Source organism: Synchiropus splendidus, chromosome 15 (assembly GCF_027744825.2).
Source record: "Synchiropus splendidus isolate RoL2022-P1 chromosome 15, RoL_Sspl_1.0, whole genome shotgun sequence".
NCBI lineage: Eukaryota > Metazoa > Chordata > Actinopteri > Syngnathiformes > Callionymidae > Synchiropus > Synchiropus splendidus.
In genome coordinates, this window is record NC_071348.1 from 10979046 (window position 1) to 11004755 (window position 25710).

General features: G+C 42.0%; 1 protein-coding gene across 4 annotated transcripts in view; it reads left to right on the forward strand.

Annotated features, from left to right (window-relative positions):
• The first annotated feature begins 3788 nt into the window (after positions 1–3788).
• The window catches only part of LOC128746753 (kelch-like protein 29), a 272806-nt gene continuing 250884 nt past the window's right edge, over positions 3789–25710 (forward strand). For 2 of the 4 annotated variants that reach the window (XM_053844040.1, XM_053844039.1), the window contains exons 1-2: positions 3789–4045; positions 20427–20495. The gene's annotated coding sequence lies outside the window, so the exon portion shown is untranslated. Of the gene's footprint in view, positions 4046–4361; positions 4424–20426; positions 20501–25710 lie in introns of those variants that run through there. The other 2 variants (XM_053844042.1, XM_053844041.1) reach the window with 2 other exon arrangements.

Sequence of the window (25710 nt, forward strand, 5' to 3'; positions counted from 1 at the left end):
TTGATCTATGCAGAATTGTCGCACTAATGGCTACAGATGATAAACTTGATATTTGATCAGTGAGGTGAGTAAGGTGTGTTTTTGAAAATCATCATCACTCAAGTCCTCAGGGAACAGTCCTCATCCATCTTGACATCCATTTTAAAACCTTACACCTCAGGTTGAAAGCACCTCCACAAACTTTCTCCCTCATATCTCCTGTCTGCACTTCTTAAAACCTCAAAACACCACCCCATCCGTCTCTGCTCCGCTCCTCTTGGATCTTTCATCCGCTATGAAGTCACAGACCGTCCGTACACTAACATCATATCTAAGAACTCACCACTTCAGACTGCACTTCCGCATATTGTATAGTTTTCGCTGCTTCCTTTTTACCTAGAATGTTTGTAATCTTGATCATTTTATTTAGCTTTAAATGAGGTGAAAACCTTGAAAAACGTCTCTATAAATAATACCTTTTATTTTAATTATGGCTGAACTACTGACGGCATAAAAAAGATTTTCTTTTGTGTTTCTCCTGTACAGTGATCATTGGTTTTATTTTTAACAGTCATGACTCATGCAGTGCCCCAGAATATTCATATTTATTCTTTCAACTGTGCTCTTAACTTAACAACATGGACAGCATCTCTATTCATTTCCAATATCACTGAAGTATTTTTAAGACCTGTTCACACAGCGATGAAAATGATAAAATCCACCATCACTTAGTGTCAGATATGATATCTCTCTCTCTATCTATCTATCTATCTATCTATCTATCTATCTATCTATCTATCTATCTATCTATCTATCTATCTATCTCTCTATCTATCTATCTATCTGTCTGTCTATCTATCTATCTATCTATCTATCTATCTATCTGTCTGTCTGTCTATCTATCTATCTATCTATCTGTCTGTCTGTCTGTCTGTCTCTGTCAATCTATCTATCTATCTATCTATCTGTCTGTCTGTCTGTCTGTCTGTCTGTCTGTCTATCTATCTATCTATCTATCTATCTATCTATCTATCTATCTATCTATCTATCTATCTATCTGTCTGTCTGTCTGTCTATCTGTCTGTCTGTCTGTCTGTCTCTGTCAATCTATCTATCTATCTATCTGTCTGTCTGTCTATCTGTCTGTCTGTCTGTCTGTCTCTGTCAATCTATCTATCTATCTATCTGTCTGTCTATCTATCTATCTGTCTGTCTGTCTGTCTGTCTGTCTGTCTCTCTGTCTGTCTATCTATCTATCTATCTATCTGTCTGTCTGTCTGTCTGTCTGTCTGTCTATCTATCTATCTATCTGTCTGTCTGTCTGTCTGTCTGTCTATCTTTCTATCTGTCTGTCTATCTATCTTTCTATCTGTCTGTCTGTCTGTCTGTCTGTCCATCCATCCATCCATCTATCTATCTATTCATACATCCATCATCCATTTGTCCATCTATCATCCATCATTTATTTATCCATCTACCCATCCATCTATCTATCTATTTGAATTTTTTCTTAATGCAGCTCAGTTATTGCATTATACAGATAGGTTTGTTTTATGTGTTCGTGTTGTCTACGTGTACAAACAAGGTAGTCAAAGAATGTCAGCACCAAAGTTGCGCATGAAACTGTGATACATCATCCAGGCCAAAGAAATTCAGCCTCCTCCTGATGGAAAAGAAACAAGGGACCATCATGTTGTATCATTTAGAAAAGTGCAGTGAGCTTTATGAAGTGACTAAAATAATGGCTCTGCTGATGTTTCCACCGAAGGTTTGCCAGTGCTGACAAGTTTTCAGGGCTAAAAAGGATTCCTGCGGCTTTCCACTCTTGTCATCCCATCAGGGCTGATTGCAAATGAAATGCAATTATCTGCATCCAAGTACCAGGTAGGTCTGAAAAAGCTGGGATGGTGGGAGTTAGTTTACCGGCACTAACACTGCGCATTAGAAGCCTGCACCGAGGGGGGGAGACTTTTAAAGGGAGCGAAGGCCGTTTTTAACAGCTCATGAAAATATTTCCCCTCAACTTAGTTGTGCAACTGAAGGACTCCCACTCTGACAGTTTCTTGAGTTGTTGTAGTCGGAGACAGAAGCAGGAATGCTGCCTGTCACAGGATGAGCTGTATGAAATATTGAAAATGACTCCTCTTTAAAAAGAATACAAAGAAACAATATATCATCCATTTGCTCGCTTCTGCACTTGTCAGGGTCAATAAACACATCGTAGCTTTTGCAAGTGTTTTAATGAATGGTTTTGAAATGTGTGAGTGCTGCTTGAGCTGATCCAATCTTTTTATCTTTGTTTAGACTGTAAAATGTTCGGTTTTATTACGCTCTAATGTACTTTTTCATACTTCTGGAATCGGTTTAAATCAGGGGCTCGGTTGAGTCTCACTTTTTACTGCGTCGACTTCTCCTTTAATCTGTGGAACATGTCGTGTTCTGAAGTTCTCTGCATCACAGAGGATGAGATTTGCAAGCTGCCGTTCCTAAGGTCAGCTATGACACAACACCAGCGAGACCAAGGAGCGGAGTGGATGCCATCATAAAGAAGACAGAACCCAGAATGTTCTTTTTAAGAGTGGTCGAGGTGATGGAGAAAATGACCAAGGAAAAATCTGTACCCTTCTTAAGTGTAGCTTGGAAAACTACAGGTAGTTAAGTGTGGAATTAGTTTGAACAAACTGTATTTTTTCCCCTGGGAAAACATTGGAATGCAAAAACCCAGGGAAAAAAGTACCTGTCGCAACTATGTATATTCACTATACACAATAAACCCAGTCTTATATGTACATGTTTGTGGTGTTTGAAGTTTTGCAACATCAGTACATGTTGTAATATGGCTATAGCTGGACTTGCACTTTTCATAGTTAGTAAGCGTGTAACCGTGGCTAAAGGTTGTCCATAGCGAAGTTGGGGGAAAGGCTTCTGGAGGAGCGACTGAGTGTGTGATGTGTGTGTGCTGATTTAGCCAGCATATATGTCGACCTCATATTGTGACAATAGGTCTTCTAATTTAATTTAATTTCAATATTCTAGTTTGAATCCTCGGCAGTAAAAAAAAAAAAAGACCCATAAAAAGTTCCCTGGAGTTCTGACTCAGCGCTGAGAACACATGCATAAAACCCCAACAAAGGCAATAGAAATCACTGACATCACGCAGATAATTCCTGCTGTAACTTCGTGACCTGTTGATGCGGTTCATATCCCACTTTCCTCACTACTTTCAACAGTATTCCTGCCTCCCCTTGCTTCTGAGGGGCCCTCACATACTGATACACCTCCACTTAAGGACAGGTCATCTCAACACACACAATGACAAACAATTCCAAGTGAAAACGAATGAATAATGATCCATAAATATATAATGCAATGAATAAAAATCACCTTTTCCATAGCACTGCCAGAAAGTTACAACAAATTGTGGTTGACCTGTGTTGCTCATATAATAATACAATTCATATTCTTCATATTATTATTCTCACATTGTATTATTCTCTTTTATTTCTTTCAGTGTTCAAATATATTTATCCTGACAACTCTAATTAATGTGTGGATATAATGAAATTATACCTACAATTTTTAGCACAATTTCATTACTTTTTTACATTTTTTTAAATAATTTAATGCTTCTGCTTTTAAATATTTTTCATGTTAATGTCGCCTTCATTCCCCGTTTCTTCTGGATATGGCCTGCACTGTAAGCAGGTAGATGTAGCTACAGACAGTGGCCTGAGGGCGGCGCTGTAAGAGCAGGCAGGGCAGATGACAGTCGAAGGGGAGGAGCAGCGGCAGCATCGGGAGTAAAGTGACCACCACACGGTGTTTGAGTTCGAGGAGGCGCTCACATCTCGGATCCTCCGCCGCGCACACACACGCGCTTGTCAAGTCCATAGGACTTGGTGACACGCGGACTCCAGCACGCGCACTCCACTCACGCACCATTGTTCCTCCTGATGTACAATGCACCAGCAGTTATTGCGGGATAAAGACGTTCACGCGTGAGAGCTGCGTCGACCGGACGGACGGACGCCGGGGGGGGACGGAACCAGGAGCTGCGGCCGCGGAGGTGAGTGTCACAGCAGCCGCCGGCTCTCGCCTGCATGCGGGGGTTTGGAGCCAGACCTGGGGGCGACACTTTGACCCCCGGAGCATGAATGAAAGGATGAATGAGGACCGGGGAGCTTGGGTTAACCGTGCGTGCGCTGCTGCTGGCGTTGTGCGCACGCGCTCACGGGCGAGAGACCAAACAAAGTTCATGTGGAACCTCGTGCGACAGGCTGCGCTTTGCAGAACCAAATCTGACATTTCGCCAAGTAACAGTCCGTCAGCCGGTCGCCAACCTGGGACTACTTCCGCTGACAGCCATTGGAGAGACATTTTCCGAAGAAATGGGTCACACGAGGAAACGAGTCATCAACAACAGATGACAGACAGCTGTGTCAAAGTCAGCCGCAAACTTTCCTTTATAGTGCCCAACTTCACTTCATTGTCATTTATTCTGACGGTGCGAGAGGTTTGCTGAAATCTGCAGTTTCTGGTTTCGGTTAGGATTAGTAGCAGTTTTCAGCTTCATCGTGTAATTTTCTATGGAAACTGAAAAAAACATGAGTAGATTACCGATCAGCCAAAGTGACTCCTTTGTTCTGGATTGAGACCATCTTTCATTGTGGGAAAGCCGAGGTCATATCACTGAGAGTGTAGAACCACCTGCAGAAAACATCTGTCTAAAGGACTGTTCTGAGGGCAAATCTGGGTCCCAGGGATGAACCCAGAGTCATCCCGAGCTGAGCGCTTGTATTCAGACCACATGCATCTGTTTGTACTCAGAATAAGCCGTGATGCCTACATGAGAACAGCACAGGATGCTACAAACGCTTTCCCTGACACGGTCCTTTAATAGTACTCAGGAGACAGTTGAACATAGCGATAATTTAAACACTCAACTCTGGTGTGATTCATTGCTTAGAAATTGACCCTACACATTTCTCTATTGTTGCATAGTTAATTTCCTGCTGTGTTATCAGGGCTGTGAAAAGGCTGACCTGGGAGGGTATCTACTTATGTGTCGATAAATCCTGTTACCGTTATTTCCCTTCCATGGAAGCACTTTTATTTTTTGTGAGAGTGCCGATGTGAGGGTGTGTTCTACAACCCACCTTTGGCCAAGCTCCTTCTTTCTGGTATGGTGTGTGTTGCTATTGTCGACGACTTTGTCTTAAGAGGACTGTGGGTTTATTCTGTGGTCCGGGGGCAGCGATTCTCCGCGCAAAAATATTGTTCCCCAACTGTCAGATTTTGTCGTAATAGCTGGTAAGGAAATTGAACCTGTCCTCTAGGTTCCTGTTGTGTTGTTGACCCGCACCAGTGTGTGAAAGTGCAAGTTCTCAAAGTAACCTCCATAACAGTGCTGAATAATCGAGTACTGTTTTACGATCATTGTGACAAAGCGCCGGGCGTGTTGCGGTGCTGGGGTGTGACGGATATTTTCACAGGTTCCCGCTGATCCACCTATGACAGGCGAGAAGCATTAAGTTGCTTCCAATAATAGTGTTATGACATAATCAGAGAGCCACATTTAGCACTCATCTGATGCCTGTCTCGTGTCGGACGATATAGAAATATGTGCCGCCCTAATAAGCGCTATTATTGTAACCCAGCGAGCATGTGGGCCAGGACACTTTCCTAAATGGCGACATTTGAAAAGTCAGTCGCCCCTCGTCAATCGAGGCCGGGGATTAAGGGCTTTGGTCCTAGTCCTCCCTGAACAGGCAGGGAGATTTGCACTCGATGAGGTAAAACAATGCGTTTGCCTCTGAGCAGGAGACATTTAGCAGAGGGCTTCTCGCCTCATCTGCTGCGTATGACAGAATTGTCTCTGCATATCTAAAAGAGCCAGACAGTGCCGGTGGATGAGAACGCCGCAGCAGAAATATAAAGTATGTTCAGCTGAGGGCTGCGCGATTCAAGACATTGTATGGGTGTTAAAATAACAAAGGTGCTTGAGCTATCAGCACCGCAGTCGTAGGGACTTTGGAAAGCAGTGTCGTGCGAGAGAATGAAATGGAAAGAGAAATGGACAATGGTTCCTCTGGAGATTTTTTTTTAATGGGGTGGCCATTTTACACCACAAACAATTCTGAGTTTAAATTGGCCTACTCTGTGTTAGGGCTGGGTGATGCTGCTGTTCTATCAATACTGAGACAGACAGGGATATGAAGTTGAGATATCAGCCCATTGTTATATTGAGCTGCTGCTCAGCATCATCAATTTTAGCTAAGAGGGCGTCTGCAAAACATGAAAAAAATGGACGCCCGATTCTCGACCGTAGCTAGGCTGCCAGATTACATGGCTATATGGCGGCATCTGGCGGCCAAGCTATGGTCAAGAATGGGGCGTCCATTTTTTCATGTTTTGCAGACGCCCAGACGCCCTCCTGGCTAAAAGCCTGATATTGTGTTCACCCGACTGGAAGCTTTGAACTCTGCATCTGCCGAGTAGCGCCGCCCTTTACCTTAGCATATTAGCTCATCACACAAATAAAAAACTTGGAGGTTATGACAGCTTATGACAGGTTATGATTAGCCTTGTTCCGAAGAAAAGACAACAATGGATCTGTTAGTGAGTGATATTGGAGATTCAAAATTACAGGTGGAGCTTTCTCCTAGCTATCACATTAGCCTAGCTGTTTTACCATACAAGGGTACGGCTGGACAATAAAACAATGATAGACAACGTGGCGTAGAAGTGTAACAAAATAGTAATATCACAAAATGATGAGCACCTTGTGGTTGTGTTTTGCTCTACAGAGCCAAAACAAACTTAGCCACATAGCAAGTACTACCTTGATCTGTGATGAAGGTTTTTACAGTTCTTTACAAAATATTCGTAAGTTGAAGTTCATTATTATAGACTTATTTTTTCAATCAGAAACTACGCAGTAAAATTACTGTTAGCTTATTTTAAGGGTTTGGCCGTGGGCTACGCCAGCGATAATGTCAAAAATAGTACTTAAGCAATATGAATTGAGCAGAGTATAAATAAAGGAAAACATTTGTAAATATTTTACTTTGTGCACCTTTGAATAGTTTAGCATTTTTTTTATTTTGTGAACGAGACCTGCCACGCATTGAAGTGTGACCCCGCCCCTTCTGTATTGAAGTTGGGTTGAGGATGGAGTTGTTGTCGTTGGAAGAAACGTCAGCTGGGAGAAAATAAACATAAATGATGGCTGACAAAAGTACTGTATTCTGCGCCAATTTATTTTTGCTTGGTATTCTGCTGTTCATTTTGTGTCATCACCTGAGGACCATGATGTTCAAATGGTTTATTAGAATCTATTGTTACGCAACTCAAATGCAAAATCAAAGGCTAAAACCTCACAAACTTGAGTCCTTAAATATGTATGCTTTCACGTTCTTCCATATTCATCATATCTGTTACAGAAAGAATGAAAAGCTTGTAGTTGAGCACAGCAGGTTTCCTCCGTCTACACTTGCGAGCTTTCATCTCCCTGACATCACTAGTGGTTGATAGAACAATGCCTTTTTTTGGTTAATATCAGGAGCCCTGTACTTATCTCAGCTGCTGGAGCATGGATGACTTCCCTGTCAGGATTTATAAATGCTGAAGTGATGTCATGTTCGGCAGCCGTAGCTCCTTGTTGTGATGCAGAGAAGCCTCTTCTCTGCTTAAGTATTGCGATTCCTCTTGTTGGTCACTAGCGTCTTTGCAATAAACTTGATCGGGGATAATCCGTCTCTATCAAACATGATTTACCTTGGCCCACTGACCTGGCTTTGGCCGCTGGAATTCATTTAGAAATTACCCAGAGACATTTATCCTATTAACAAAGGCCAAGCGTAAAACGACTCCTGTTGTCATGGTCGACAAATTACAATTTTGCTCCTCGAGGCCGTTATTATTTTTGAGCGTTTTCCTCTGTGCTCTCCTCCTGGAAGGGAAAGCAGTTTGCCAGGATAAGGGACTTAGAGGGTGCACAGAGGGTTGGACAGATGAAAAGCTGTACGTTGTTGTTCTTGGATGAAGTTGTGATCCGCTGGTTTTTGCCTCTGGCGATGCACCGTGGTTGAAAGGAGTCCGAAGAACAGAAACGGAGCCGAGGTTCCTTAGCAAATATAACTGCAAAGAGAGACAGTTGCAGGCTCTGACAAAGGCGTTGCACGTCTCTGGGTGTAAGGCAGCAGCTCGGATGTTGCAGTGTTTTTTGGATTGTGTTTGCGCTCGCTCTCGACTTCAAAATAGAGGTGTCTGAGTGTTAAGCTAACAGTAATGCAGACTCAGCAGGAGCGGAGAGGTTTCGTGACGCCAATGGGGACTATCACTCCCCCAAACTCCACCAAAATGAAAATAATGGAATACACAAATGCACTTTATGCCGCCATTGAAACACAAACAGAGCGTCCAAATCAGCAAGATTAATGTGTAAAACTAGACAGGCCTTATGACTGAGCTGATTGCCATGTGAGACTGGAGGCCGGGATGTCACATTATGACCCGCACAAGGTCTATTATTGATGTCCTGTCACTGCTGAACACATGCACAAAAAGTCCCGTAATGTGCTGCAACAGTTAGCCCACTTCGAAAAGCCAAAGGACAAATCCAGTGAGTACTCCTAAAATTTTATTCCCTTTCATGAGTCTGGTCTCCTTAACTTTGTCTTAATGCTTCTCCAGAGGAGCTGTCACTTCCTGAATCCTCTACCTTGTGCATGTGTTTGAGTGTCCCAGTGAAGAGTTGTATTGCTGGGGGCATTTTGAATGGAGTGGGGTTCCAAGTTGAAGGACCAGGCAAAGCGATACCAAGGGGGATGTTAGGCAAAACCCCCAGCCAAACCATGCAGGTTTACTACCATGTAAAGCAATATAGTGCATTTATTTATTTGGGGGGCACCACAATAAAAAACATCCTTCATATTGATCCTTGATATTACTGTCTCTATATGAAACTTGAAGGCTCCATTTGACTTGTAGAATGAGGTACGTAAATACAGTGTTGATCCTGTTCTTGTGCACCAACCCTCATAATCGTGGGAAATTTAAGATGTACATGACGTGTATGTTTTTGGACAGAGATTTTGATCTTTTTCTGATTAGTGTTGTGCATATTAATATTCTTAGAAAGCCAGTCAAGTAGAAGGTAAATGTCGACTTACAAAAAAATCAAGAATAGGCACAACACACGTCTGCCTGGATTGTGATTTGAATTGAAATACATAATAAAACATGCATGCAAGGAATGTAAATCTTGTTTAGAGGACAATAAAAGGCTTCAATATTTCACTTCCCATCATTGGTTAAAGCATCCAAACTTGGATGGTATTCGTAGCATAAGTTACTTTAAAATGGCTCTTCCCCAACAAGTTCAACTGAACCGGATTATTATTTCCCTGTAGACTGCGGTGACTTGCCATAGATGCAGATCACATATTGCCATATTGCGTTTTCATTATTTGTACGGCGTGAATGGGAAAAAATGTGTTTCATGAATTTTAAAATCAAATAGTCCTGTGATATTTGCGCTTCAATGTAGATGAATGGATTCAGGGACACAGACAACACACTCAGTGAAAGTTCTCCAGCGTTAAAATAATCAGATATCTGATGCATTTTAGTCTCGTATTTGATTTGTCAGAATTGAGGACTAACTTGCGGAAGGAACATTAGAATCTTTGCGTCTGATTTTTCATGCAATGCTCAAGTGCCTCTTGATGCTGAAGTGCATGTTAGTGCGACATGACTCTTTGCATATGAATATGAAGTCTCCACTAATGTAAAACGCATTAAAGTCGTAGGAGAATTGCAGCCAATTCATTAAGACTTTCTCCGGGATCTTAGATGGAAAGCACAACCTCGTGATGTAAACACACTGGGGGAAAAAAAATAGCAGAGTGTAATCCTATTTCTCTAATGTTTTTATTAGATGGCTTTTCCTATGGCTTTATGTTTTCATTTAAAACACCCAAGACGCCGTGAAAGATGCCCTTCCCTGACATGTTGAACAAGCGCGGAGCATGGCCCGAATTGAAGGAGCTAGTGGTGGATGATAGTGTGAAGGACACCGGTGGAGTTGATGTTGGATTGAGCCCTGCTGAACCCCGGCAGAGCAGGGGAAGCGATCCAACGCCGGGACAGCTTGATAGCAGATTGTGTATAGCAGGATATCAAGAGAGCAGTTCTCACTCTCTCCAAGCAACAGAACCAAAACACAGCTCACCCATGAAACCTATGATAAATGAGAATAACATGGGACTGAAAGTGCTTAAAACTGATGTTTCCCAAACTAATTTTGCTACTTATTTGTTGCAAGAAAATGATGAGAGAATCAGAACGCACCAGTTGAGACTGATATTCGCTGTTCCTCATGACTTCAATAGGAATGGCTTTATTCATTCTCCGTCTGCTCTCAGGGACATTTTAAATCGCCAAGTCTAAAGTGCCAAGCTGATGTTTTGGGGAGGCATATTTTAGTTATGAAGTCTGTGGTTTGGACAGCCAAAGTTTCTCATGTGTCACCTATTTCTCTGGTACGCAAGAGGGCAGCTTGTTCTTTCAGCAATTGATGTTTTGTGTTGATGCCTCGGGTGTTTGTAAATTATTTTCTTGGCTTTTATCATTTTCTCTGGGCGGGGCAGCCGAGTATTTCTGCCGCCGACTGATGACATCTTATCAGTGTATTTTTATTATTTACATTCAAAAAATGGCAGAAACCGTCTATTCCTACTCAACGTAACTGACGTCATCGTTCATCGCTGGCAGCTCCGCCACAAGAAAACTGTAAAGCTGAGAAAATATTTTAGCTACACTGGAATGTAGTGTCCTGTCGCTGGCCTTTTCTCACATTAAGGAGACTTGGGTCTCTTGGCTTTGGCTGCTGCCTGTGCGACCTTGGATAAGCGCTAGCAAACGCAATCTGGCATCTGTTTCAACGTTCGAGTTGTTACGCTAATGTAGCGAGGTCATTTGGCGTAGCTTGTGCTAGCTTCTTCTTTGTTGTTAGAATGCTAGAACTCCATTCACAGGTTTGGCATGTGTGCTACGTCTTTTTACATTGTCAGGATTTGATGGAACGAAGGCAGTTTTATTCAAATGTTGGTATTTAATTTCAGTGCCTTTCCACCTCCTTCGATCTGCCCTCTTTAATAAACACTTGTTGCACCCATGCCCTTATAGTGTGTCCATCATTAATGTTTGAGTGCTCACAAATTCATTTTGGTCAATATTTTTTTTTGTCAAACTTCATGGACATATCACTCCCAAGTTCCCCCCCCAAATAATTACTTACTGACATGATATTGAACCCAAAAATGTCTCCTTGTCCTCATGCGATCTGCAGCTCTGTGAGTGTCTTTGTGTTGTCAGTGAAGAAACGTACCACTCGGTGTCTCCAGCATCCATGTACTCGCTTGTTAACAGCTTTTTCATCTCCAGTGTTTGTGACGATGAGCCGCTCCAATCTTGCATCACATGATCCACACTGCACACACTTCATCTGTGACCTGCACTTGAAATTGCACTTAAAAAAATCCCAGCTCTTCATTGATCACTCTGGATTTTTAGGATGTTTTGGCCGTGTTGATCATTAAAAGGTAACAGACTCCACAGTGTCTGGAGTCGGTTGTCTGCGAGCCGCTTTGATATCCTCATGATGAAAGCGTTTTTCGGAATAGGCGGGGAAGCAATGTGGAAGAGGCAGCATTAGTTTTGTCGTAATCGCTTCAAATTGAGGCTAAGAAACCTCTTCGATGTAACACGAGCTTCACAGGCGGCACGCTGATGTTTTACTTTTTTCTTTTACAATTACATTTTTTGGTTTGTTGTGATTGCTGCGGTCGTATTTCTTTTTCTAAATTAGCTGAAATATATTTCCTTTTGCTGTTTGATGTTGTGGCTAGTGTTTTATATGCAACCTAATCTGCATAGTTCAGCCATAACATTATGACCACCTGATTTATATTTGTTTAGGCAAGAATACACTTGCGAGCAAAGTTTTTTTGACATCTCAGCTTCGATGTTGTTTCGCCTTAATAGTAGGAGGAATATACCTTACAATTTTAGCTCATAAATATCTGGAGCACCATCCCATGGCTAACCCCAACCTCTGTATTTCTTTCACTCGACATGCTACCCTCAGCGTCAGGATATGCCCTCCTTGGGAGTGACAATGTATTTTGTGTCTGTTTATGACATGGTTTTCTCAAATGTGTTTGTGTGTGCTACCAACTCTGGAACAAAAGCAAGGTGCCAGAACTTAAAAAATGCTGGGGGCCTGGACTAGCTGACTCCACGGTTGAGGGCCAGTGAGTTTTAAATAACTACCTCATGTGTGATTATGTTACGATACGGAACACATAATTCTAGTGGAATTATCTTGACATTTTTGAGACAAGAGTGAGAATTTATATTGGAACCTCCTGGAGTTTGCATTGCTACCAAGGGGCTCATGTCACAGTGGGGGGTGTGTAGTAACCCTGTCGAGCCTGCGTAACGACACTGCGCTTTTGCATCAGTGGATTGAAGGAGGACACGAAAAGTCTTTTATTCTTTGTTGCTCCTCAAGTCGCTGCCATGTTTCGGTGTTTCTGCTGGCTCCCATTACGCCCGGCTGCAAGTGTATTTCTGCTCCGAGGCTATTTTGACAGCCACAGCTCCCACAGGGTCGCTTTTATGAACCTAAGTCATTTTAATAAGGTGTGCTTTACTATCTCATTCTTGCTTTGGAATAAACATCATCTATAAAATCTGGGTATGTTTTGCCCTGGTATAAATGCAGAAATTCCCAGCTATTACTTTGCCCTTTATAGGACGTTGTGATGTGTAATAAATCATGAAATAATTGAATCATAGTAGGAGATATTGAGGTGCTTCCTCTTCTGCATGGTGAAAATGATCAACTTATATTTTGTCTTGTTCATTTCCCCTGTATTTGTGGCTGTTTGGAATTCATTCAAAACATTTGTAATATTATGGTATTTGACTTTTTATATAGACAATGTCAGAGCTGGAGGAAAAAAAGCAGGAGGAGGTTCAAATGTGGCTTCTGTTGTCTTGTGTTTGCAATTCGGTGTGTGTTTGGATCGGTCAATGGTGCAGCAGTTTTTTTAGTAGACCTGTTTCCTTCACCTTTTTTTGGCCCTTGTGTTCAGATTTTTTATATATTATATTTATTTATTTATTTATTTTGCAATTGCCTTGAGATTGTGAGATACTTAAATTGGTGGTAATGTGAAGGCTTTTCTCTGCGCATCCACATTTAGTACCTTTATTTGGGGTTTTACTGAAGTCCCAGAAACACCGGGCCGGACATGATGCACGCTGAAGACCCTCATCGGTAAGAAAACAAATACTATGCTATTGTAATCATGCACCAAGGAGGAGCTTGCTCGTCCCTGCCTTACTTCTTCATGTCACCATAACACAGTACGGTGACAACACAATTGACATATATTTGAGTTCCAAGTGACACAACACAATTTATTCTCAGTTTGCATCAAGCCACCAGTACCAGCGGTACCATGGTATGTCCAAATCCCCACCAAATACTTTGCTAAATGTATACTTTTTACACAATGCGCCATCGTACACTGTTGTCAATACCAATACTTGTGAGTTACTTGATATTTATTTGGTAGCACAATGAAAAAGAAGTGAAAAAGTACTTTTAAGTCCACTATTTTACTAAAATCTGTTTCATACTCTCATATTTTTACAACCTTCAGCATCCAAGAGGAAACTTCAATAAAAAATGGCACAGCAGTTAAAAACAATACTTTCTTCATGAATGTGCTCATATCAACAATAGCCATTTATCTTGTATTCAAAAACAGAAATAGTAGTTAACTGCAACTCACTTCCCCGTGCTGGCTACAACAAACAACTCCAAAAAAAAGTCACTGAAAATCTCAACAAATAGTCACATCACCTTTTGTTGTGTGATTTGCTGCCTGTCAATATTTCAACGTGATGGACCAGTGACCAATTCAGGTTATGTATCCGGACAAGGGTCCCAGCTAAAAGGAACAAGTGTCAGAAATCTGTCTTTCTCCTTCTCCTTTCTTCCTATCGGCTGTAAAGGTGAAAACCCATCAGCTCCTGTATGTAAATTGCTCACATGTAAACTGTGCATTAATGCAACTCACAGTTGCTTTGTATATAGCTACGTCGCGTGAAAGGCGTTTTTTTACATGTTAAAAGGACACATAAATCACACTTCAGGAGGTGCAGTCAGCGTCTGTAACAACATTCTATTTGCATTTTGTTTCCCATATTCGTCACATCGCAGCTCCTTCATAGCAGCCTACCTTCCATCGTCTCTTGCTTTAAAGCAGGTTTTGTAGATGGGATTAATTAATGTTGGCAGCAGACTCTCCCCGATCTAAATACCTGCGGCACAATGACCGAGGTCATTAATTGTATACCTTAATTACTGCACAGCATCTGGCAGCCGATGAATCAAAAAAGGATTGTTTTTAAGTTTCATGCCGCCTGTCAATCAGCCAGCTGTTTGTGCCAGCAACGTTAGTGTAAGTTAGACGTCACATTTCATTCCGTGTTCCACATTTCAATCTGGATAAATGAAACTCTGTCTTATAAAACCAAAAAGGAAATGCCACATAAAAAAAACAAAAACATAAGGGCGTAAAATGTATATAATTGAAGACAAGTATGTTAAAATTAGAATGGTATTAAAATTAAGAATAGAGGGTTTTCATAGTGCGTCATCCAACCTGGAAGCAGCCATGTTGGAGATACTCATTGTAAACATCCCCATAAGCTATGAATGGAGTGCGATGGAAAAACGCAAAAAAAAACCAGAAAGGCTCGTGACAGGACATACAGAGCGGGACTTAATGAACATGAAAATGCATGACACTTGGAAAAGTTGAGCTTTAATGGTGGTGCAGACCCGTACGTTTTGACTCCGTCGTCATGGGTGAACGACGACCCGGACTGTATGCCGTCTGTGTCGTATCCTGATATCGTCAATTACCTATTTTTTCACCTCTTCCATCCACCGCCGAGGATCTGAACTGTCACCGGAGTTCAGAGGCGCATAACCAGATGGTGTGCGAATGGGTCAGGGAACTGTTATACCGAGTAATCGGCGACATTTGCGCCTTATATGAGAATGTGACGTTTTTAAACATTTTGATAAGTGTGCGCGTGTGTGTGAGAGAGCGAGAGAGAGAAATAGCTTTTTAAGGGAACGTTCTGAAAACTGTGTGGGTTGGCATCAATAAACATGTTCTGATAAAAGTTTGTTGTATTCTCTTCCGCGGCAATACAATTAACAGTCATTTAGGCTATACTTTTTCTTTTTTTAATGAGCACAATATTCGGATGTTATCCATCGCTTCGTGAACCACAAGCGTCTCCTTTCATCCGACAACTTCTGGCATTGTTCTCTTGATTTGACATAACTTTCAGAAGTCTATAAAATTCAAAATGTTTTTCACGATCGGAATGATTCGTAGAATCCAAAACACGACCGTAATTCACCATTTTTTCAATGAAACACTGCAGAATCGCCTTCGGTACCGCTCTGTGCTGAGCAGTGAGTATCTCCAACATGGCGGCTTCCGGGTTTGATGACGCGCTGTGGAAACCCTCTATATATTTCAATGTTTTTTTCTGCCAATATTCTTTTTTTTCAATGCCAATGTAAGCTGTCCCATTCTCGCCCCATAGTTGAGCACACGTCCATGTTCCCAAATAAGCAATAAGCCGCTACTTTTTTCTCCCAGTCTGAACCCTGCGACTTGTACAACAAAGTAGCAAATATATGGATTTTTATACAGGATTTTTACGAGCTTCGTCTGATCAAGCCAAAGAAATCACAGGAGTTCTATTTACCATTTTCACCCGTGTGTGCAGCTCCACCAACAGAGCTAATCTCCTGTAGGAGGCTGTGGAGTCGGAACTTCGGACACACGGGCAAAAACAGTGCATTTTGAACATTTAATAAAAGAATAAAAGATGTGAGGAGGTCATGATTCAAATTCAGAGCATTGCTAAGTTTGTTTCTTATGTCAGTCTCCATGCTGGATCCCGTTTTCAAAGTTTAGAAGTGATCCTCATGCATTTTTAAGCACCAGTGACCTTTCTACGGTGCAGACAGCACCACTGCACCCACGGCTTATAGACCGGTGCAGCTTATTTATTAACAAGTTCTATTTTCCTTCTTAAATTTAGTTGGTGCGGCTTATATTCCGGTGCGCTCTATCGTCCGGAAATCACGATATCTTCTGCCTTGGCGGTGTCATAGACTGCTGTTCATTCAGAATCCAAACCATAGTCATTTGACTCTGGATACGGCAGTCAAACTAATATTACACTATATCTGCAATAATAATTGAATCGAGATCATTCTGAGGGTCTGGACAGTTGGGTGTCCAGCTGAGCAACACGAGTGTCATTACCAGGTATTAAATAAAGACCGTGTTTGGGCCCAAAATGAATGGGGGAAGGACGAAGGCCTGGTTACTTAACCTCTTTACATCTTTACGGTTCATTGAAGTGGTCAGGCCATTGATTTTCCCTGTTCATTTCCTGGGCTCCTGTTATTAGTGGCGGTGAGCACAACACTCCTGCTGGAACAGAAGGCGTTTCCATGCTGCTAAAATCTTTATGTGTTGATGTTTGGCTTTTTCAGTATTCGGCGACATGTGGCTGTGATAAAACTGCTCAGTCTGCATTCATCACTGCTCTGGCTGCAGTCATTTATGCCCTTTTTACTGTCTATTAATTCCTCTTGCTCTTATTTTTATGATTTCATTTGGAAGGACGTGGTTGTCCCTCATCCCACGGTACTAAACTATCATTTTTATTTCATTCATTTCACCTACAACGATGGCTTCAAACCTCATCCTGAATGAATAGCCCACTTGAAGGGAACTCCTGCGGCCTTTTGACAATGGACCCAGTGCCCTGGCAGCCAAGTTTGATTATTAATGGCCAGTCTTTATCTCTGGGGATGTAATTGGTCTCTGCTGATTGCAAAGCATTCTGATTAAGAAAATGCCATTAAAATTGATGTATTACGCTGCAGAGTTTCTTTCCCCACAGTTAGAGAGACGCTTCAGTCAATCGCTAATTACACAGATGATTTATTACCAGGCCGCATCGGACAAGTTTGACATACAGATGCCCGGCCACGAATTCCCAACTTGTGGGCGGATGTCGAAACGGCCCACGCCAAATGCATGTTTTTATGAGAGGCGGGACTCCATTACAAAACTAATATTTTAGAATTTATTGTGGTTAATAGCTGCTCAATATTTACTGCAAAAAGGATAAAAAATAACGTTGAATTTTTTCACATACGCTGAAACATTTGCCGAGCGAAACTCTCCATTTTTTTGTGCTTCTATATCAACGTTTGAGAGAATTTCATGGTATAAGAATATCTGCCACAAGAAGCCACATTTTTCAATTTGAATGAATTTGGTATATTACTGGTCCCATACAAACATTTAAACAACAAAATATTGCTTATTCTCCATCAGTTTGACAATAGCACAATAAACCACGATGGTGGCTATATTCAAGTTTTTATATCACCTTATTGAAACTAAAGCTCTTTTAATGTCTTGAAAATATTTGTATGAGAAAGAAGAATTTCAATTTTATAAGAATTTCAAGTACATTCAGAGCAGTGGAAACTCTAGCCATTGTGTAGCGAAAAACCTCCCTTAACAAAAGCAAACAGATGCTTTTGATTGCTTTTGTTCAGAGATTCCTCCATGTTTGTTGTTGTTGTTATCATCCTAGCTGCGATGTGTCTTGTGTGATCAATGGACCAGGAAGTCCTGCACTTACAAAGGTTCCCTGTTGTCTGAAGAGCAAGCTGTTCAATTAAGTTAAATTATTTTTTTGTTGTGATTCATTAATTCATCTCACCGGATATAGTAGCTGGCAAGAGGACTCGTAACCGGCCAGTGAAGCCAGCTAAGATAAATATCAGACATGTGACATGACATCAGAGTGACTCAATTACTAACTCATTTATAGTTAGTTAGTGATTCATTTCCAATAGTCACATGTCCTGGGAAGTAGTCACTGGGGTCCAGGTCCGCTATTAGCTGCTGAAAGCTCCCGTCTTCAACAACAGAACTCGACTGGTTTCGCCTGTGGTTAGCATTCGTTCATTAGCCAAGTGTTTTGTTATAATGTTGCATATGAGTCCGTGGGTGCACACGTTCCAAACTGCAACTTACTTGACGGAGAAGCGGCATCGTGGCTGGCTGCAGGCTGGGCTGCGGCATCACAACCAGTTGAGCAACTTTCCCAGGAAATTCCTTCTTTGTTTTGTCATTTTTACATTATGATGTGAGTAATAAAAATTCTCAGCATGTATAAATGCAAATAGCATCTTGTTAATCTATATGGCCAATCGATTTGTGAAGCCCTAGTACTTAGTGGTAGCAAGTGGGACTATACATATCTGACTGATGGAGAAAGTCTGCTCTCACTTCACTTTTAAATATAGTTTTGGTATTGGCCGTCCTCCTTCCCTGTGTCGCTCTTACTTTACATCTCTCTTCCTGGACATTAACACTGCATGTGGGTTGGATTAAGTTAAATAAATATAGAGATGTAGTAGGCGTCGAAACCTGTGCACATTTCAATTCATCTTCATTTTAAATCGCGGGGAATGGTGATCTGTGTTGCTGCCTGGAAACATACTGGCAACCAAGCCTCTAGTTTTCCACCCAAAGTTAGATTTGGCTCTTGTGTCTCCGTTAATAAATGTATAGTGCTTCGCCGTGCCAGTTTCCCGCTTTTATCGGAGCTGGACACCTTTATTCCTTCAGATTTAATAATGCATGAAACCTTTTTGGCAGTGTTACATCATCAAACATATGTTTTGGTAAGACCCGCCATGAACCTCCTTCCGGCTCCAGCCTTCTGCAGATGGCAGGAAGAATTGGTTTTTATATCAGCCAGCTACTGTATTCCATCATCTTGCTGATCGAGATTTGGCAAAAGTAGCACTTTCCTTTTTATTTGCAGAATCAGCATAATGGCCAGAAATCTTTAGAGATAGAAAGGCGCCTCAGTCAACAACTTCTCGAGCTTGCGGTATTGAATATTCTTTTTTAATCGCGACTGTTTAGTCTGGTGTGATGCAGGTCCTTCAAGATGAACGGTTCAGCAAAACATGATGAATGAGCTTCCAGTTCACTTTTAACACCTTGAAAAAGATTCTTCTGTTTGGCTGGCAGACAGATGGTTCAGCTTTGCAGCTCATTTCCAAAGAACTGTGCGGAATCATCAGCGTTTTATTTCAAAGGAGGCTCAAATATTTTCCACCTGTTTTTGAAATGATTGCTTGAGCATATGCACCAGGTCTGTCTATAGGGTGGGGAGATAAAAAGTTCTGGAAAAGCCTACTCCACTTTCCAGACGTCATTTGCCTGTGAGGTGACTTATTTCATCCTTTGTAACATCATACTTCATTTTTATGGTGTCAGAAGGAGATCAGTATTAAATAATATTATTGCATTATGTATAATTTATTGCAGTTAACTGTTTGACAGAGGGACTCAAAAGCCCGATGCTCTCAATGTCAGTGTTGCGGAATCAAAATAAAAACAAAAATTAAAGAATTCAAGTTTTTTTTTTTTTTTTTTTAACCACAACCCAAACTAAGGAATTTTAACTAGGAAGGATAAAATGTTCTGAAACAATATTAAACCTATATAAGGAAGTATTAAATGTATGTGATCACCGCTGTGTGTTCTGATAATGATTTTGTATCAGTTTATGCCAACTTCTGTTCTCTGTGTATTGACATTTATTTAAACATTTTGCAGCTGTAAACAGCAGATAATTGTTATTGTTGATAATTGTAAACAGCTGACTACAAACCTTTGTAATCATAAATCTGAATATGAAAAATGGAGTTATATTTTATGGTTCAATGTATTAGTATTACAAGGTTAATTTAAATAAAAATGTTCCAAATGATTGTAAAGGAATAGTAATAAATGGAAGTTCAACTTATTGTAATAAACATTGTATTAGTTTCCAGTCCTCGTGAGGCCATCCACTGTGACACATGAATCGCATACATTAGAAAAGATGTCCCAATTTCATAGGATGGTGCTGGTTCCATTTGTGATGAATCTCCCAATTCTTTGGGACCAAAAATTGACCTTTTAAATGAACTAAACTGCCATTGACCCATGCTTCTCTCAGGACACTGCTGGTTATTGATGGTCTCTTGTGCGACCTTATTTCCCTATTTGACTTGAGATCGCGCCTGTTTGCACCCGATTTCTGATCATTTCTCCCCTGAAAGCGTCGCTGTTCTCCATTCTCCCTGGGACTCCATGTTTGTTTTTAATTCTGGGACAATGCATTCGGATTTCTGGGTAATTTGGTTGGATTGCTCCGGCTTCTTCTTCATCTTTTTTCTCTTCCTGCAGGTGTAGACAACGATACTCCAAAGATCTAATTTGTCTGTGATGAGCATCCCCATCCACCAGAGACCAAAGGTACGGTAAGATATGAAAGGCTCATTATCACATGTCCCAGCGATCCTCTTATGTATGCTGCTGTGGAGCCAAAGCTTCGAGAACAAAAGCACAGAAGAGGTCGGTCATAAATGGACCTGCTAATTATTTGTTTTATCTGTGGAGTGGGGTTTTTTGGGGGGCTTTTTTTTGTTGTGATTTCCATTGAAAAGTGGTCTGTAATTGTCACTGGTTGCTAAGTTGGCAGGAGGTCAGAGAAATATGAAGCCAAATTAGTTTAAGTGGGCCACATTGGGTGAGTTTTGCTTAACATGGACTTTGTAGTAAAGCGATTTGGGAGCCTCTGGGGTGATTTGGTTTTATTGTGATGGAGTTTTAACTATGCACCTTTGTTGTAGGACACACAAATATTCTTCACAGATGTGCAAGCTCTTGCTGGCCCAATTCATGGGTGTGGTCAGTCATTCATTTTAGACTTGGAGTAGCACAGATGTTTTTTTAATTCAGACAAGCTTCCGAAGTTTGCTATCTTCACATGGAGATAAAGCAGTTGTTGTGTTGATACTTGCTTGGACTTTCTCCCCCTTCACCTTCTGCTCATAGTCAGTATCAAAACAGATGACTATTTCGAGCCCAGCATTTTTGCATGGTTGCTCTCCGAGGATGCTTTTAAGCAGTAGTTGAGATGATTTGAGTTGTTTTTCGCAGAGGTGTTGTGCGATGCTTTGTTCTATAGGTGTGAGTCAGGTTCTTTCACTTCAACTCCCTTTCCAGTAACCTCCTGGAAATGAGCTACGTCCATCTTTGTTTCTTCTCCCGCTGCCATCTTGGTCCAAGTTGGTCTCCAAGCAATTACAGGGTTAGAGTTTGATCGCTGGTCATTAAAAGATAGGATTACTCTTGGACCACAGGACCCCAGGAATGTACACGGCCCTCTGGTGGTCTGCTCACGGCTGATGAAATGGAATTGAATTAATGGGGCGGCCCACTGCGAGGCCTGATTAGGACGACATGCTTCCTCTGATCCCTGAGCGAGGTGACCAGGCGTGGGCGCCACAGTTGCGCGGGGGGGTTGGGCCGTCGCGTCGTACTGTGCGTGCGAGAGTGTGCCCGTCTTGGGTCAGTGCATCAGTGATGAAGAGGACTCATTATGTCCGCTCTTTGCCGAGGGTCAACCCTCACTGGGGGGGCTTCAGGTAGAATCATTGTTGTTTGGCTTGCGCTCAGTAGCGGACTGCTTATACTTTGGCCTGTTTGATCCAACGCGGTGGTGGTCCGGGCCGTTCTCAGAGTGGGCCAGATTAACTGCAGTGCTGCATTTAGTTACCCCTTTAAAGACTCACCTGGAGCTGTCGTTTTCTCCGCACTCGCCGTCCGAGGAAGTGTGGAGGCATCATCTGTGAGCCACCTCAAAATACAACTCGGTACAAGGTGACCATCTCTGCCATCAGCACCCCCATGCACTTCACCGCTAGATCTTGTAAACACCTTGAGGGAAGGCTGTTTTTGAAATTGTGTGGACACGATGTAACAATTTCTCCTTTTCTCTCAAACCTGTAATTTGACACTTCAAAATAAAGGCGCCGACTGGGGTTGAGGAAAGGTGATATTTCACGCTGTGTAGATCAACATCTTATTATTTTATTGGAAAATAACAAATAGCTATTCGCTGCTGGGACATGAATGGCGCAAATAAAACTGACTTTTAAATGTCTGGAACTGACAGTGCGCCAACTCCTGTTATCACATCTTTCCCTTCTCATTTTTATAATCACCTTCCCCAAAGCTTGCAATCGTGTCCAATGATTTCAATTTTTATTCACTCTGACACGTTAAGCAAAGGTAGCTGTCATGTGTCGCGTCTTCACAGCACAAGAATCTGCCGGGGCAAACCACGTCGGTGCAGGGAGCTCATATGAAACCACCCTCTGGGTTAGTGATTAAGTGGGTGAAGAGAATGTTAATATTATGAGCAACAGATGCTACCACAAACAAATGAAATAAAACGATGCGCACAGATACAAAGAGACTAGCTGGATATGATCAAGTCAAACGTGTTGAAGGTTTAATTCCCTATGAAAGCCGTTTTATTTTGACAGAATAGGAGTGAAGCATAGACACATAAGCAGGAGGTGAGGATTGTGAGTATTGACAGGTCGATATCGAGGGAGAATAAAAGGGACTGCACCACATTACTAGACCCTTAACCTCAGATGAACACTGCACTTAAAATCAACCAACTTTTTTCGACTTATCTGCCAAAAAAGTTGTCATCAACCCTGTGAAATTTTTGATCAATTGTAACTGAATTTCAACCCTGTGTACAAGTAACAGCCGACTTACGGCCTGCTCGACTTACGTCCACCCGTGCGGCCAGTAGATGCTTTTTTTTTTTTTTAATTCAATGTCTAGCACTGCAACACGTAGCACCCGGCAACACATACGACAGTGACGGCAGCACAGTATCCCAGCATCTCACTCTCACACAGCCATCCACCACTACTGTAGTACCTGTAACCATCGCGTCTGCTATTTTGAAAACTTACGTCCAATCTGACTTACGACCGGTTGGTCGGAACCGATCCCGGTGCTACTTGAAATTACTGCATGTAATTGCCTTTCACCTGATTCAAAAGGGGCAGTATCATTATCATTTAACATGGCTTTCCAACACTTTTTCCAGGACAGATAGTTGAGATCTGTTAAGTGAGATAATTTGCTTACAGAATGGTCGCATAAGTTGCTGTCAGACTGTCTCCTACCAATCCACTGCTTTCGGAGACATCAAGACTTTATCCTTTAACTTAAGTGCTACTATCTTTAGCTCTGCCTTTAACTTTTTAACAACTGTGGAAAGTACCGATGAGTGAGTTGTTATCCACAAGGCACAAACTGAATGAAGGATTTTCCTGTCCTCCACAACTTGTTGGGATCAGTACATGGCTAAAATGTAATAGCCGTGGTTGTTTGTGGGGTTAGTGACCTGGTCTGAATGAGTACTACGACGGATCTCACAGATGAAAAACACCGTCCAGGACCCCCCTGCTGAATTAAAGATGGAAAATTTCCAATTTTTGGTTATTACTACACACTGTGGAAAGTGATGGTTGTCATCAACCTTATTTGCCCAGCGGTGTGCTGTTTACGTTGGACCCCCCCCCCCGACGGTGATCCGGAGCTGTCTGCTCGAATCACTCTCAAGGCTACTTCAAGTAATGATGGATGACAAGCTTCTGCAGGGGTGGAAAACAAGTCTCCTGGTAGCGCACACAGATAAAGGTGCCATCAGCTACCTGCTGTACCAGAGGTGGCGCAGCAGGAGGGAAGGTGGAGGTGACTGAGAGGCTGGCGGGGACTTTGTTAATGAGAGTTACGGTTCGGTGAGTGAATTACCAGCAGGAGGTGCTGCTGTTGACTCATAAATGGAGAGCTTTTTGGTATGAGGCAGTTGTTACTCTGATGTGATCAAGCGTGAAACATTTTTGAAATGAGGAGTTTGTTGAAGGAAAATTTGAAAATGATCTACTCCACTATTGGCTTCTCTCTTTGTTGAATTAGGTTCACGGTCCGGTCTGTGAGGTCCTGTTTTAACCTCTGTCGTTATTATATCAGACCTTTACAACGTGCTCTCAGCCACTCAAGTATGGTAAAGTAGTTACCTTGATTTTCAGATTCTGATTGAATAATCACACTTGAGCTTTTTTGAGTTCCGCTAAAACCTGCTCCAAGAGCCACACACATACAAAGCGCTTTTCATTTTATCAAGCCCTCGTGGATGGTCCTCTAGAAGTGGAGAATCGGAGGTCAGTAAAGGGACACGTTTGTTTATTTCTTCAAACCTTTCGTTGCCATTGATGTCCCAATGTCTCCAGCACCTAAGTTCTCTTTAAAACTGTATTTTACTGTATTACAGTCGACTGGGTCAGAGAACCTATGAGGACCACTCCATCTAATAAAATAAACACGGATCCAGAGACTCAGAGTCGACCAGTGTCATTATCAAAGGTTCCCTGTATTGAAAATAAGTTTGAAACTACGATTGTGAACCAAAGTCCACCACAGCCGTCACACGCCGGTGTCGCGAAGCTGGTGAGCGCGGCACGCTGTCACGGTCTCGTCATGCCCACGTGTGCAAGTCCAGTGCAGCGAGTGACCCGCGTGTGTGTCGAATTTATCGTGAGATGCAGAATTGTCATCGTGGAGATTGTGTTTGAGAATGTATTGCCCATCCCTAGTTTGGAGTCTTCACATTTAAATACTCTGGTTTGAAGAGTTTGTTGTCCCGATGGTCCCAGAGCCTCAGCCGTTGGTGACGAATCGATCAGTCGTCATAGCCCTGGAAGTTTTTGTCTTACAATAAGTGCTGTTGCCCAACAGTATTGTTTCCATTCCATGGGAGTGTGATCGGGACCCTGTTATCGCATTTACCTACTTCTTGCTGCCTTGTCCTACACCATGTATCGAATTCTGGACTGGAGGACTCAATCTAGTCATTTTATGTGGCCTTCAATACTATTTTGAAGGGCACCAAAAGCTTCCTCTAATGCATGTTGAAATCGATGACTGTTCCAAAATGTAAAATTTCTCACAGACTGTTTTAAAAAAATATTATTTTCTTATAGGCGGTACATCAAAGAACGAAAGTTACGAAAGGGTGTTTCACTCTTTTCTCTTATGAGGTCTTATGTGAGGAGGTGGCGAAGGTCTTAGACAGCAACTTTTACATTTTGAGACTGCACTTAATGTCAGTGTAATGCCTTGGTCTCATCCAAGTTTTCAAAGTCAAGCAGCCTCCGCCAGGCGCAAGTCTATTTTCATAATGAAACCAGACATAAAGATTTAACAGCCAGCCGCGCTCTGACCTCTAAAACCACATCGTTAATGCAGCAGGAGTTTCCTTATGCAATGTTAAATGTTCCTTTAAAAAAACCCTGCATTTAAATCCGCTCTCCGCTGCCATTATTGAGACAAAAGCAGGGGACTTCACCTGCTGACGAAGGTGGAAAAGGGAAAAAAACCTTGAAGGGCAATTTGTCAGATCCAGCGCAGTCTGAACCTGGTGGAAAGGAGAAAAAAAAATCTTTGGCTAAAAGTAGGTTCTAAGCAGAAAAAAAATGTCACTAATGACATGACTTCTGACCTGGCCACCCTGCGCTCCGTGTGCTTATATTGTCTTTGCCACTGAGGGCGATCAGGTGTGCGGGAGGAAGAAAACAGTGAGCAAGGTCAGAGATCT